The sequence below is a fragment of the Gavia stellata genome, chromosome 19 (assembly GCF_030936135.1).
Source record: "Gavia stellata isolate bGavSte3 chromosome 19, bGavSte3.hap2, whole genome shotgun sequence".
Classification (NCBI taxonomy): Eukaryota; Metazoa; Chordata; class Aves; order Gaviiformes; family Gaviidae; genus Gavia; species Gavia stellata.
The window spans coordinates 5,990,807-6,005,646 of record NC_082612.1 but is presented as its reverse complement, the minus strand read 5'-3'; positions in this window follow the sequence as shown (position 1 = coordinate 6,005,646).

Genomic DNA, 14,840 nt, shown 5'->3' with positions numbered 1-14,840 from the left:
ATAATCTCCATGTTATAACTGGGAAAGAGACATTTAAAAATAAGGTGTTAAATATATGGATGCGCAAGACTATATCAGATGAGAATGGCATGGGCTAATCCTTTAGTGAAAGATGAAACCATGCTTCGATACTAGCTGATGGCTAAAGTCGGTGGCAGATGGCTGGTATACAAAGTCTGCTGTGAAAAAGAAATGAGAAATTTTTCAGTCTTATATGTGGTAGGGAGTAATTGCTCAACAAGCACATGCCTTGCAAACAGTTATTCAAAATCTCTTAATTTTCTTAGTGCATTAGGAACAGAAACCTGCAGTAATTTGAAACTTAGTAATATTCAGCATTCCGGGATACTGTTGTATCAGTTTATCAAATAAATGTGTGATATGCAGAGCACAGATATTTCATGATGGCAACCAAATTCGGACAGAAAGAAACAGTGGCAGAAGGAAACATTCCCCCCTTACCCTCCTGTCTGAATGCAGCTATCTGGATTATGGGGCAGTAAAAGCAAGATGAAGTTTTTGTATTTCTGATTCGGATTTGGGTTTGTTCTAGAAGTTCTTTTTCTTATGGAAAATTATGGTCTTGTTTGGCTTGGAGGCTTGATCAGAAAATTGCTTGGATCCTGATATGACAGGAGAAAGGAATTCTGACAGTAGCTGGAATCTGGAGAGTGATAGAATACACCAATACAATGTTTTTCAAGCAAGAAGCTCTCTGAGACAGATAAAATGTATGTGCCTGATACCATGTCCTAAAAGTCTGCCTGTCTAACCAAAAAATGGCATTATTTTTTCCTCAAGCTTTCTATTCCTAGGCTTAGCTTTGCCTAGGAATCAAAATTAAAAAAAATTTTTTTTTTGATCCAGGAGGAAATACCAAGAGGCATCCCAAATGGGATAGTCCCATGTTTAGTCTATTCGAATTTCCATTAACTAATTATTTGATAGAATAAAAAATACACTAGTAAGATAAACTGTGCTTTTACACTATTGGAACAGCATGTACAATTCAGCCAACTGTTTACTTCTGAATGACTGTGAGCTCTTGAGAACGGTAAGATTACCATTCAAAACTACACTGAAAAATTGTTGAAATAATTCAAAATCAGTAAAATTAAGAAGTAAAATGCAAAGTAGTTGCACATAAGAAGGAAAAATCAATTGCAGGGAAAGAAACTAGGTGCCAAAAACAATATGGCAGAAGGATTATATTGAATCATAAAATAAATATTAGTCACTAGTGCAGTACAAAAAAAAGGCACGTATTTTGAGCTTTGTGAACAGAAAATCAAAAGGAAGATAAACTCATTTTACTGACACTGAGGAGCTGGAATATTTTGATCATCTTTAAGAAAGGTATAAAGATATCAAGAACTGAGTAAAATCCAGGAAACACATGCTAAGGAATATTACCTGCGAGGAAAGAATGGAAGAATTTAGTTTGTTTGGCATTCCTGTTGAATGCTACTTTCTTTTATAATGCTCAAAGAATTTCAGGACCCCATAAAATATACCAAGGTGCTAAAACATCATTCATATATATACGTGACTAATAGAATGTCCATAATAATGAGTAAAGGTTAAGGAAGGTGAAAGAATTACAGTACCATGTGACATCATAACAAAATAAAATCTTGCATTTCAATGAGAAGTATTATTTAGTATTATTTAGCAGGTGGCAAACTAGGATGATTAAGTCAGCCTGCAAACAAGGACAGCATTTACCTGTCTTCTTCCTTTAGGTCATTTTTGTTTAACCAAGAAAGACTTTTCCTTTTGGTATTGTCTTTTCCAGCACCTTGTGGGACCTTTCCCACCACAGCGCTTCCTCTGAATTGCATAATTGACCTGGAAAGAGGTCCAGGCTAGCAAGTGGAAAAAGCCTGAACTATGTACAGTCATCCACTTCTGTAACTCATTTCTCCCTCGTTTTCTCTCCTCTTCTGTCCTTTTTTTGCTTTTTTTTCTCTTTTCTTTTCTTCAATATGGAAGAGAATGAGTTACTGTAGTTTTCTCTCAAACAAGACTTAAACTGGAGGCAATTTAAGTGCTGAGTAATGCCTCAGTTCTTAGCAAGTGCTTAAATGCATCCTGAGACTGTGACTGCTATATGTGTTTAATTTTATGCCATGAATTTAAATCAGTGAACTATTCAGGGTATTAGAGTTAATATATATGCAGTGTCTTATTCACAATATGAGTGAAATCAAGAGGTTCAGTGGTTAGATATGTCTGTCTGTAAAAAAGAAGGCTGTAGTTACTACATGATATCAGTCACTGCTCGATTAATGACATAATTGATGTTTCTGTATTCTGTATCCATCTTAGCTTCAGACAGCTATTTACAGGTATAACTGTTACTGTGAAATACCTGACTGGAGCCAAGAATAAATTAGGTAGAGGTAAACTGCCAACAGTTGCTTTCTAAATGAAACTGGTTCTTATAGACATGGAAGTCAATAAAGGATTGTGAAAATAAGGGATGCAGGAGTTTCCCTTCTGAAGAAAAGTTCCACTCTCTTCTTTTTCAGTGTTTAATTTCAGTAGTAGTCACAATAGAACCATTAAACTCTTTAAACACAGACAAGCAGAAAATGTTGTAGCCAGATTTACTTCACAATAGATTTCCATGTACGTATAGGACATGTTTAGTTTGTGCTGAAGTCAGATGATGTGTATGTTACAAAGAAAGGAATGTAAGTAAAGGCTGGCATTAGGAAAAAGCTTGTTCCATTTGTCAAGCAACGAGTTGCTAAAGAAAGCCTGTATTTTAGTACATTTGCGAAAACAAAATCTTAAAGACATTTTCTGTCACGGGTCTTTCCAACTTGTATTTTTGCCTCTAATGCATTGAATAATTTTCTTTGTCAGTTCTCTCACCTTCAGGAAAATCTGCAGACATGTTTCTCACAAATTTAGCACGATCTAACTGAATGAATGTTTTTCTTGACAATAGTAGGGAGATTTGTTATGTCTTTGTAAAAGTTAAATCCTGAGGAAGATAGACCTATAATCCTGCTTTTACTTAAATTCTGACGTTGAGCTAACGTAAACCTCCCACATGCATTGCAAATGAAACTAAGTCCTGTTATTGTTACAAATTTTCATGAAATACTTCTTGCTTTCTGACAGAGGCAGTACAGGGTTCCCTATTTTTGCTTCTAAATTCAAATTCGTTTGAATGAAAAAAAAAATTGTGGAGCTATCTGGAATATACTTCCCTGCCTATGAAAAGTGTGGAAAAACCACATTTTTGTGACTATGTCCAGTTTTAGGTTTTGCTTAGGGAAAAAAAAAAAAATCATTATTTTTGCAGCTGAAAAATGAAGTATTTTCATTTCAATTATGTGCTGGATTGGTATTTTCTCTGTAGGTACGTTGGACAGACTGGCAAGAGATCAATACATCTGAGGTATTGATATAACGTATTCAATAATGTATAATGTATTTGATAGACTTTTCAAAGTATTGTTATTGTTGTCTTTCCATTCAGGATCCAAAGACTATCGTAATTTTCCTGGGATCCATATGAATACATTCTGTGGTTTAGTATTCTCAATATCCTCAAGGTTTTTTAAAGAAAATGGGATGGTTTATTTTGTAGGATTTACATTTGCCACATCACTTCTAGTCACAATTTACATAGAAAGCTTTAAAAAAACCCAAAACCTACCAAAAATAAAGCCCTCCTGTTTTAACTGCCTTGTCTGTAACATACAATGACCTAAAGGAAGAAGACAGGTAAACGTTGCCCTTGTTCACAGGCTCACAGGCTGGCTTAATCATCCTGGTTTGCTACATGTTAAATAATACTTCCCCTCATTGGAATCCATGGTTTGATAGTTATAACTCATTGGAGACTGTGGTCTGTATTTGGGTGAAGTTAAATAATCCATAATAATAGGTATAAGAAGCAAGGAGCATTTCTTCAACAGCATTCTTTCCATGCTGTGGGGTTCTTCTGCATTTAGGATAGGCTTGTTAGAAATACATTTTATGTCTGCAGGTGGTGATGGAGCAGAGCTTCATTTTTTCCTGGAGGCACAATATCGCCCCTACTCCTCACTGAGACGGATACAATTGCCTCAGCAGCCCCGGGGATGCTGCGGTGCCGCGGGGATTGTTGTGCTTTAGGCTATGAGGACAACAGATTAGGGATGACTTCTCAAGATTTATCACTTATAGTTGGCTCACACTTTCATGCTTTATTTCCAGTCTTTGAGAGTTGAAAGATTGTCATTTTAAGAAAACACAAAGCTGAGAGCCGGATTTAATCCCAAGAGCTAAGGCCACAAGCACAGGCCTGTACTGTCAAAGACCTAATCAGAGTTGGCAGCTGGCCAGGAAGCTTTAATTTGGTATGTGCATTTTCTGATGATCATTAGTTGAAAACTCATTCATTTCCATGGATGGTCCACAGCACTGTGAGGCTGACATATTGCTTGTTTTTTTTCTTTCATCAAAAGGATACCAGTCTCACTACTTACAACAACATTAGATTCTGACATAGTGTCACAAGCATATATTATGTCTGCATAAGGAGCTCTTAAAAAGAGAAGCCTCGCTTCTTCAATGTTGCATGGCATGTCTTCGACAGGTCAGTGTTTGTTTGGAAGTGAGTCCTTTTGATACTGCATTTAATTCTAACTTCTTTCTCCATATCCAGTGAATCTATTTAGATGCCTTCACTAAAGGATTTGGATACCTGACAATTTTATTTCATTAGCTTTTGATGCTGGTACTGTGCTTTTAAAAGGAAGCATTCCAAAAGGAAAATCAGTTCAATGAAAAGACTAAACTTACCATTCTGCCAAGGTGTTGAACTTCTTCGTTTGCTGAAGGGTGCCAAACACCAAATTGGCGGATCATCTTGGGGCTTTTGTTTTTGAAGGTTAAGGGAGAAATTTTAGTCCAAAATATGTTTCATAATGGTAAAGTACGTAGTATGTTTTTAAAGTATTTGAAGATGCAGATCCAACTCAAACCTCAATGATCAATCTGATTTTTATGAGCTCCATTGATACTGTTAGATCTGACTAATTTAATACCTATTTTCCTAGCTTTGTATTGACAAATCCAACCATTAAGATCCACAGTCTGGACAATGCTTTATAAACAATGTGTGTTTTTGACTGCATTGCGGGGAAGGTACATACTAATTTTTTTCTGACAGGCACTTCAGGCATTTTTCAGTTTTGTGAGAAGAAACTAATGGAAAGCTGAGATTCGTGTGAATGCAGGAGCTGGAAATTGAAAAAAAAAACTTTAAAACTTGAGATTAAAACCTGAAATCTTAACAGCATTGCTGTCCTGGCTCTGCTTTGCTGCTCTTTGTCAGTGCTGACTTTGAGAAAAAATACAGGCCTTCCTCATATCCATTGAATTCTTTTCTGTCTGTTAAGGCAGCTACAAGCTTGGTGGTTACACCCAGTGATGCTGGTGGTACTCATTATGCAAGTATCTTTTCAGTAGAAATTAGGAGACGGTAACTGAAATGCCCTCAGATGACAAAAACTTTGCATGTGGCTTCTTTTTCCCTTAAACTACTGAGAATCAGAGGAGACTCCAGAAAACTTAGCTGAGTACAGCTCCTGTTTGTGAAAGTAGAAATAGGACCAAAGTTGGGCATGGCTACCACACGCATTATAGCCATGCCATCATGATCAGCAACACTAGTGCAGACTCGGCCACAGAGGTGTTCAGGCTGAACATTGTCTCCAGTTTCACAGTCTAACTTTGAAGCGGCTCTGCTGATTAAGGTGTTCGGCAACTCCTAAGGGTTCCTTAACCTGTGTCTGATAAAATTTATCTGAAATGTATTTTAAAAGCTTCTCTCAACAACCAACTCTGAACTCAGTCACCAGGCTTAAAACGTTGGTCTAACTTCTATAAATTTGGTGGTTTGAAACTAACTCAGAGAAGACAACAAGACTTTTGTTATGAGCAGGGCAAGTGTCTTTATATGTGGTTTACAGTTCAGATGTTTGTTTTTAAGTCAGGACAGTGTGAACTCTTGAAAATAAACAAAGACGAGAGCAAAATTCCACCACTTAAAAATCAGCCTTAAAATGGCAAACACTGGTAAACAAAGCTGAGAATAATCAGTAGGGAAAATAATTTGTGGTTTAAAGGAAAATAAACTTCTGATCCTACCAATAAACACCTGTTCAATTTTATGTGTGTTTGGTCTACTGATTGCTAGGGGGTTACAGTTCCAAAGCAAGACCGGACTAATTGAAGCACAAGTTCAAGAACGCTTCAGCAGAAAGGTGGTCTGCAGGACAAAATAAAAGCTTCTAGAGTTAGAAACAAATGTGAACAGAAAGAAGAGTTTTTGAACTATTTTTCTTACATCCAAGCATGAGCAATATCAAGCCTGTGTTTATTAAGTATGGCTTAATAGCTTTTCATGCTGAAATAATTTTAAACTAAATGTAAAAACTGCCAACCTGAGAATATCACCTGAGTGTGAAAGCAGAGAAGTTGAGATGGAGTTGCAGCTAAGTAGGGAGATTGTGGCATGTGCTCACAGGAACTGTGTTGGCAGGAAATAGTCAATCAAAAAAAAAAAAAGGCATCAGGTGGCCAAGTGTTTTCTTAGGAAAAAGTTGGCAGGAAAACACCCTTGTATAAAAAAAAAAAAAACAGTACAAGTAAGGTGGAAAAGCTTACTTTAGTGCTTCCTTTTTCTTCCACCCTTGAGAACGAGAACAGTTACCAACATTTTGACTTGCTTCAAAAACAGGCAGCCTGGCTGGCTGCCATAGGTAGCCCTGCTGTGAAAACATTTCTGTGGCTGATACTAATACTTCATGGTAACCATTACCATCCGGCAAGAAGCACTCTACAGAAGGTTAGCACAGTAACTGCTTTATTGCTGATGTGTTTCAATTATTTTAAACACTTTTCCCTGAACAAATATATAAAGCAAGCACATTTCCTATCAGATATAAAAGAAACAGATGAATAGAGATGATACAAATAAAAGAAGCAAGCCATATTGCAAAGCTACCTCATATAGCCTATCAATAAAGAAAAACAAATAGTGTAAAACTGTTGCAGGAAAAGTAGTTTATTGTAAGAAAAGTGTTGTCAGTAGTCTTACATCTAGATGTCTCAATTTTTATTTACTATTTTGCTAAAAGCAGGTGTTCAGTATTATTTCAGTTTGTTCCTCCATTGTTTGGTACTCTGTACAATTTATCATCTTGCCTGGGACCTCTGTGAAGTACTTCAGTGGACTTATGGTTTGACAACCAACGTCAATATTCCTTTAGAATCTCAGGTGTAATTTATCACTTGCTCTAATTCTTTCCCCCAACTGATAAACTTACTGGGGTATAATTTTATTTGGGTACATTTTTTATTCATATAGGTTTTTTAAGCCAATTAAATTGTCCCAGAAAACAGAACATGCCCTCTTCTATAATTACAGACTGTATCCAGAGGTCATAATCTTCTGAAGTAGAATATTCTTCTTTTGGTTTATTCATCGTCCAGACAGATTCTTTTGTCTACATGAAGAATATAATCTAACATAACTTCTAATTACTACTTTCACAAGGTCGTAGAGTATATCAGCATCCACTTTATTATAACCATTAACTGAAAAACATTTTGCTATTTGCCCTTAAGTAAAGTAACAAGTTCTTTTTTTGCTAATAAAAAATGTCTCTTCCATCAGTTTTATGATTAATCCTTGACCGAATTCTTCCTAGCACTAGAAATATGGAAAACAGATCATAGAACGGTCTTGCAGCTTCACAACCACCTGGTATGCCATATCACAAGCACACAGCTTAAATATAAATGTGATTTATATTGGCAAACATTCTACCAGAAGAATTGATGATAACTAATGTAGCAGCTACTGGAAGTTCTTCTTGTTTTTTTCATCAGATATTCCTTATTTTCCCTTAAAACACGTCCAAGCATAGTAGGACAAAGTGGGTAAAATTAATTTCATAAATCTAGTAAATAAATAAAATTAAATTAATTTCATAGCTGACATTTTCCAAATGTACTTTCTAAGAATTTTTCTAAGTGTTTTCTAGCGTTGTACTGGTTAAGGGTCAGCTAGATATCTTACCAAGGGGATGCACCATCTTGTAAGCATAGTAGATCTGTAGGGTTTATGGGCTTTTTGAGTTGTGGGAGTTGCTTATTATGTTTTCTGTAATGGAAGTATCTGATATAAAAAATACCAACAAACAGATTTACTTGCATAATTTCAGGCTGTGCCACATAACTGAAATTTCCTTCTTGGCTAGTAAACCAAACATTTTTGTACTGTTGATGCTTATTGCCAGTGATGTAGGGGTTAAACTCGTGAGGTGCAGAAGGTTAAGCTGCAGGTTCAAGTTCTGCCTGCTCTGCGCTGGGAGGTAACTTGTGTGTGGTGAGGAAATGGGGCATCCAATACATCTACCGCAGTCCAATTTCTTTGGAGATACACAACTTCCCTCCAAGCGCATAACGCTGTCTGCGTCCCCTAAATGGGATTTAGGCTGTAACTTTGCTACAGGCTTCAGGGACAAACAAGAGCTATGTTACCCCCAAGCACAGTGTCTCTAATTCCCTCCTTCATGCAGCAGTGAACAATGTGCAACTGCTGTGTCACTGAGAGGGACAGCTTTCTCCGTATCAGCCTGGCTGTGCTCCCGCAGCCCCTCACTGGAGTCACAGTGTTGAAGCCTCTCTTTCCACGCTGCCATGACAGAGGAAGGATGAAGCGCATCACCCCTCTAGAGGCTGTTCTCCTGCTGAGTTGCAGCCCGCAGTAGAAAGGACTCAGATAATTTGGCATCCCTTTCTGAAGTCACTGTGTAGTCTGTGATACAGGTTTGAAAGGTGACCCCAGTGACCAGTAGACCTGAGCTAAAAATCCTCTTTCTTGATGCAGACATGTGCATGAGTGCATGAGGCACCTAATCCTATTTTACAAGAAAAATGGAGAAGGGATGTGATACTCCTGCTGCCCTGAGGAAGAACATTGTGAACGTGTGTTATAATCCTTTGACTTGAGGTGAGTCTGTCCTGGAAACTTTAGCACAGTTCCAAGAGAAGTGTCATCCTAGGTGACAGTGGTTTCTTTCCAAGACACTTGTTCAGCTGGGTACCGCTGCTATTTGTAAGTGATTCAGACTAATGTCACAAAGTCTGGAGGAACTTTCAGTCCTGACACAGGGCAACTGTATTAACCTTGCTTTATCCTGGGTCGTTTTGGGCAAGGCAGCTCTTGTACTCATTGGTATCACTGAGTTTTAGGCCTAAGTGTCACAGGGATGATACTATTCTTTATGAGGTGGGAATGTGTCATGCAGTGGATATTCTGGTATTGGGTGTAGTAGTTTTTAATTATTCTTCTTTAACATACCCCTGATGCTGTACTCGCAAGAATATTTTACTGTAAATTAGAGGAAATTGATTTGTGATTTAAAGCAGCTGAGGTCTCCCTCAGTGGCAAAGCTCCTGTTCACTTCAGAGAGCGCAGGATCCTGTCTCCTTTCAGAGACATGCAGCATATTTCACTAAGTACACATTACATAACTTGTCCCACATTTCTTTCTCTTTTTAGTATCCCAGTGTTATGAAAATTATGTTCCCATTAATCATTATAGCTGCTCATCTTTTCCTGTGAAAATAAATTACCCTCTGCTGCCCTTCCTGCACAAGAAAATATTTAAATCAAAACAAGTATATATATACGATTGGCTCAGGGAAGGGAGTGTCAGCTCACGGGGGCTTTGCTGCTGCAAAAGCTCGAAACCAGGATTTGTCTCTGTACTCAGTGGATTGCAATGCTGTGTGGTAGTGTCACTTGCCAAATAAGATTTCCCCTTTAGCACATGCATAGCTTCTTTGAATGTCAATGGAAACTGCATGCGTTCATGGCGGGGAGACCTGCAGTTGCGTCTTAAATGTAATATTGAATCCTACAGCCCACTGTGTCATATCTACATCTGAAAACACTTTGGCTGGAAAAGCAGTACTTTGTAGAAAGCACCTATACAACTGGGAAAAAACAGCAGGCCTCTAAATTCCTGTTTAAGATTGTCACCGACTTTATTGAGACTGTTTTTAGAAAGCATTTAAAAACTAGATGTCTAAAATTACATATGCAGCACCATATTCAGGCTACAAAACAGTGGACTGATTTTAAGATATGATGGGCATTTATGCATTTTACTGTTTTCAGGTCTCAGCGCTTCTGAAAAGTAAGTGATTTTTATTTACATGCTTTGAACATGGATTTAGTGACTTAACTTATCCAACACTGTAAATATAGAGGCTAGGTTATTTTTAGACTTCACAATGTGATACTGGGCAGAAGGACTTCTGAAACAGAGATTACTGGTTATAAAACCACAAACTTGGACCAACATTTTTCAGTAACTGTCTATTTCTTTTTATTCAGAACATTAATTGGGAAGACTGAGATAGCAAGTTAAAGGCTGGTTGCAGATGGTCCTCAGGGAACAGATCTTATATCTAAAGGTCAGTTTTCTCCAGTGAAGAGATCTGAGGAAAATTCACCCCCAGGATAAATTGACTTTCCTTTTAAAGTAGATGTAAGAAATAAATTCAGGATTAGTTGTACATGGAAAATGAGTTTCTTATTTGGCCTCTGAAGAGAGATGAATTAACATTAGTCTTGTGGAAGAGCACATGTTGTATTTTGGAAAATAAATGTACAATACAAAAAAGACTGGAAGTTTTAGGGCAAAATAGGTTAATTTCATTCAGACAATAAAGTACTTAAGAATCAGGCTTTTCTGCTGACCTCTTCAATTTTGTGGTGAGAAATGAAATCCTTAGGTAGTGGAGGTAGCAGAAATTAAGAAGTCATCTAAATAAACCTTCTGGTCTTCTTCAGCTGACAATCATATGACCAAAGCGAGTGATGTTCCTTCTGCAACCATGCAATATTTGCTGATGTTACAGGTATTAGGTGTCAGTTAACATCCAGGCTTGTGAAGTAGAGACACCTGGATGTGTTTTAAAAGCTTTCAGAGACTATTTGTTTAAAAAAGTAGCAGTATGACTATTTACTAGTAAGGTGACACTTCTACAGCTCTAATTCTACCTCTGGCATTTGTGAAGGTTCTTCCCAAGGTGTTTTTGCATAGGCAGACTTAGTATTAGCAGAGAAGAAGTAGGGTCTGTTGGTTTTGTGTTTTTTCCAGAATCAGAAATGAGATGTAGACCCCGTTTTTGAAGTTATAGTCTGGCTGAACTTGTTTTCCATATGGTGTTTTCATTGTCAAAGAAGCTTAAGAGTTTCTGTCTTGTCAGAGTTAATTTTGCTGAGGAAGAAGATATGCCTTTGCCCACCACCAAAGTGGTCTCTATGTCAAAATGGAGATTCTTCTTTCAGAAACTAAAGCTCAACTTGAAAAAGATTCAACAATATTGTTGCCACCATTAAAAAAAAAAAAAATCAGTCAAATTTAATATTTGGGCTTTTTTTTTTTCCTATCTCACATGTAGGGAACCAATTTCTGCACTCAGTTAGTGGTGCAAATCATTAGCAACCATTTTTAGTGAATTTTCACTAAATAGTACTGATGATGTTGCTGTTCTGCTTTGTGACATTTTCAGTGTTTGGGTATTTCTTGGTGATCCCATTAACTTCTAAGTTAATTGGAATACTTCATGGCTGAAATGTAGAAAGGCTGTAGTTGAGCAGATGTTCCTTTTGTAAAGTTAGCATAAAAGTACTGAATTAGAAGTACCATTTCTTTGTTGCTGTGTCATTAAGATGTGTCACGACCTTACCTTTCAAAAGTTTTAACATTGTTCCCAAACAACTTTAAAAGGCTCTGCTTGTCAATACCTAACCTCATTACATGAAATTGAATACTGTATCTTTAGCTTAAGCAAGTATAAACTTTAATACTGTAACACATCACAACTGAGGAAGTGTTACTGTATTATACCCTCCAAATATATGTTTCAATTTGGCCCCTGTGAGGTGCAAAATACTGGAGTAATTTTCATTGTGTAGAGCACATCTACTATACTGCTGTGCAGTTGTTTGGGGGATAATTTTTAAGTTTGTGATTCATTCTTGGCATTTCTTCCATTTTTTCCTTTAGCTGTTATCAGAGTCATGCAGAAAAGATCCCCCAGGGAGCAGATTGCCATAGTAAGTACATATTTTACAGTATTTTTGGAAGGTGTACAATAGGTTGGATACTATTCTTTACCAAGTACGAGCAACAGCATTGGAAGTGCTGCATTACTATATCCAGATTACACCATAATCAGTCTGCCCCTTTATTACTGCATCCAAATAATCATGAATTCAAGTACATAACTCTTGAAGATGGAGAATCAAAGACCAAATTTTGATCCATAGTTCCATCTTTGCATAGATGGCTGCAAGAAGAAATATTTTAGAATATGAGAAGGAATATTTCACTCTTGAAACATGCTTTATTCCTTCTTAATGTTGTTGCTCTTACTTCTTTCTTCACAGATTCACTTAGTTTAGAAACATTCCGCAACTAATGGGCTTGTTAGATGATTAACAGAAAACAAAACTCCTACCATCTCATATTTTCCATTTTACAAGAGTCCAGCCATGCCATGGATATTTTCCATTCTCAGTCTTGGTATCCTACAGATGTGGAATTAAAACTCCTTACACTATATGGGAATGCATCATGGAATTGTACATGTGTGTTTTACTTTACTGAGTAATTTCTCCATTACTTAAGCTACACTGAATGTGGGCATTGTGCCCAGTGGAATAACACTTGCTGTACCAAGACTTATCTGTCAAATCAAATAGAAACTGCCAGCATTTGCAGATTGTTTACTTTTCCAAATTCCTCTTTTGCTTAGGATAGTGAACAGAACTAAAAGGAACAAAAAACTTGAATGCAAATGTCTGGAACTTCAAGTTGTCTTTATAGTTCCATCCCCCTTGAAAAATACACTGCAAGAATGAAAGTCATTGGTGCAGGACTTAGGGCTTTTTTGAATAGAGAACTAGGAGTGTAAAGCTTATTTCCCCAGAAAAGTGGACTCCCTTTCATCTGAACTCTGACAGATGCTATTCTTCAACGTCATTTCAGTAGGAAGAAAACCACATGTGTAACACAGAGAGTGCACGCATAAATACAAAAGCTGAAAGTTTTTTTCCTAAAGAAATATTTATGTTGATGCTATGATATTTGATGCAGAACAAATAGCCGTGATCTGTAGCCATAGGAAAGAAGAGGCATAGATGAGCGATGTCCTAGGGAGGACAGATAACAATGTTTTTTCTTTTTCCCTGTATTGTGTTTACTGTTAGAAATGAAATTAAAATAAATAGCTATATAGTACTGTCATTCTCCTATTTAGAAGTGGAAGATAACTTGGGCATGCATGGCAAGGAAGCTGGAAACACTGAAGTCTGCATGATTTTTGACAGTCCACATAATGCATTTTAATTATGCCAACTTCCTTCTCTCTCCAGTCTATGTTGTGCCACTTACTCTTAGTATCTTGAATGGAAATGGCTGATATTTTATATTGTGTCTGCAGTGGCTGGAGTTTGTGGACATGTATTCACATAAGCTTACTAACTTTGTTAGTTATCCTAAGGCTTTTCCTTGCTACTCTGATTTTAAGAAAGATTCATTAGCAAAGGGTGTGTTGTTTTCCGTTCAAGTACTTTCTGTCTCTTTTTTTCCAGATTTCTGTTTGCAGGAATTAGTATTGCTAATTCATTAGAACAGATTTTTTTCTTTAAGCTTTTTGTTTATAAAAATACTCTGCCAGCAAACTGGTTTTATCTACGTTTATTATTATGCCACCTGTTTAGAAACAGAGGTTAACTGTTAACTCCACTTTGTTGAGAAAGAAGTGGCAAGTCTGACAAGTTTTACTCACTCATTTTTAAATTAATCATGCAACTTCTTATTAGTTTTCAAGGAGTCACAAAAGAAACTCTTACACCATCTACAGTGCCATAATTTTTCATGTATGTCACCTTGTCCCCAGGTTAATGGAAGAGACTCCTGACGTAAACATGCCTTGTGTTGATTAACTGCCTTCATTTGGTGCCTTTGAATAGGGACGTATTATTCTTTTCCTTTTAGTGGCACAGTTGAGCACCTTGGTAGCAACTGAGTGTATATTTTACATTACTGTTAGGATAGATACAAAAAAACATGTACTCCTTAGTAACAGACATCATCAAGACCATCTGAGTCTTAATTATTTAAGACTGAAGACATTACCAGTGATGATTTGGCACACTGGCTTATGGGGAAACTCAAAGATACTGTTAATTTGGATGGGTTTTGCTTGCTTTATTATAGATTTTAAGTGAGACTAGAGTGGTGACATGGGAGAGGACAGGTGCTTCCATTATGACAAGACAAATGCAGACTTCCCTTTTATTTTTTCTGGTTTTTTTTAACTAATCCTTCTAGTGCCCTTTGAGGTTAATCCCTGTTCACCCTGCTATGGTTACTATCAGTAAACAACTCCGAAGCCTTACATTCTCTGTCACAGAATTTGGTGAATATTGTCTGGCAGGCTGGGCCATAACTTGATCAGTCCCTTGAATTACTAGATTGTTTCTTCAAAGGATTTGGAGCTTCCTTGCTATTTCTTTTCTGAGCTGTAAGAATATAATTGTGCTGGTTGTTAAGTATGCACTACTACTATAAATAGTTAGTGGATTATAGGTGAAGGTAAGAGCCAGGAATGCCTGCGTTTAAGTCCATTGTTACCATTGTCTCAACAGCCTTGGGCAATTCATGTGCTCTTTCATTGTCATATTTTGTTCCATTGGTACAATGAGATAATGACATCTATCCACCCCATGGTGTTGAGGTCAG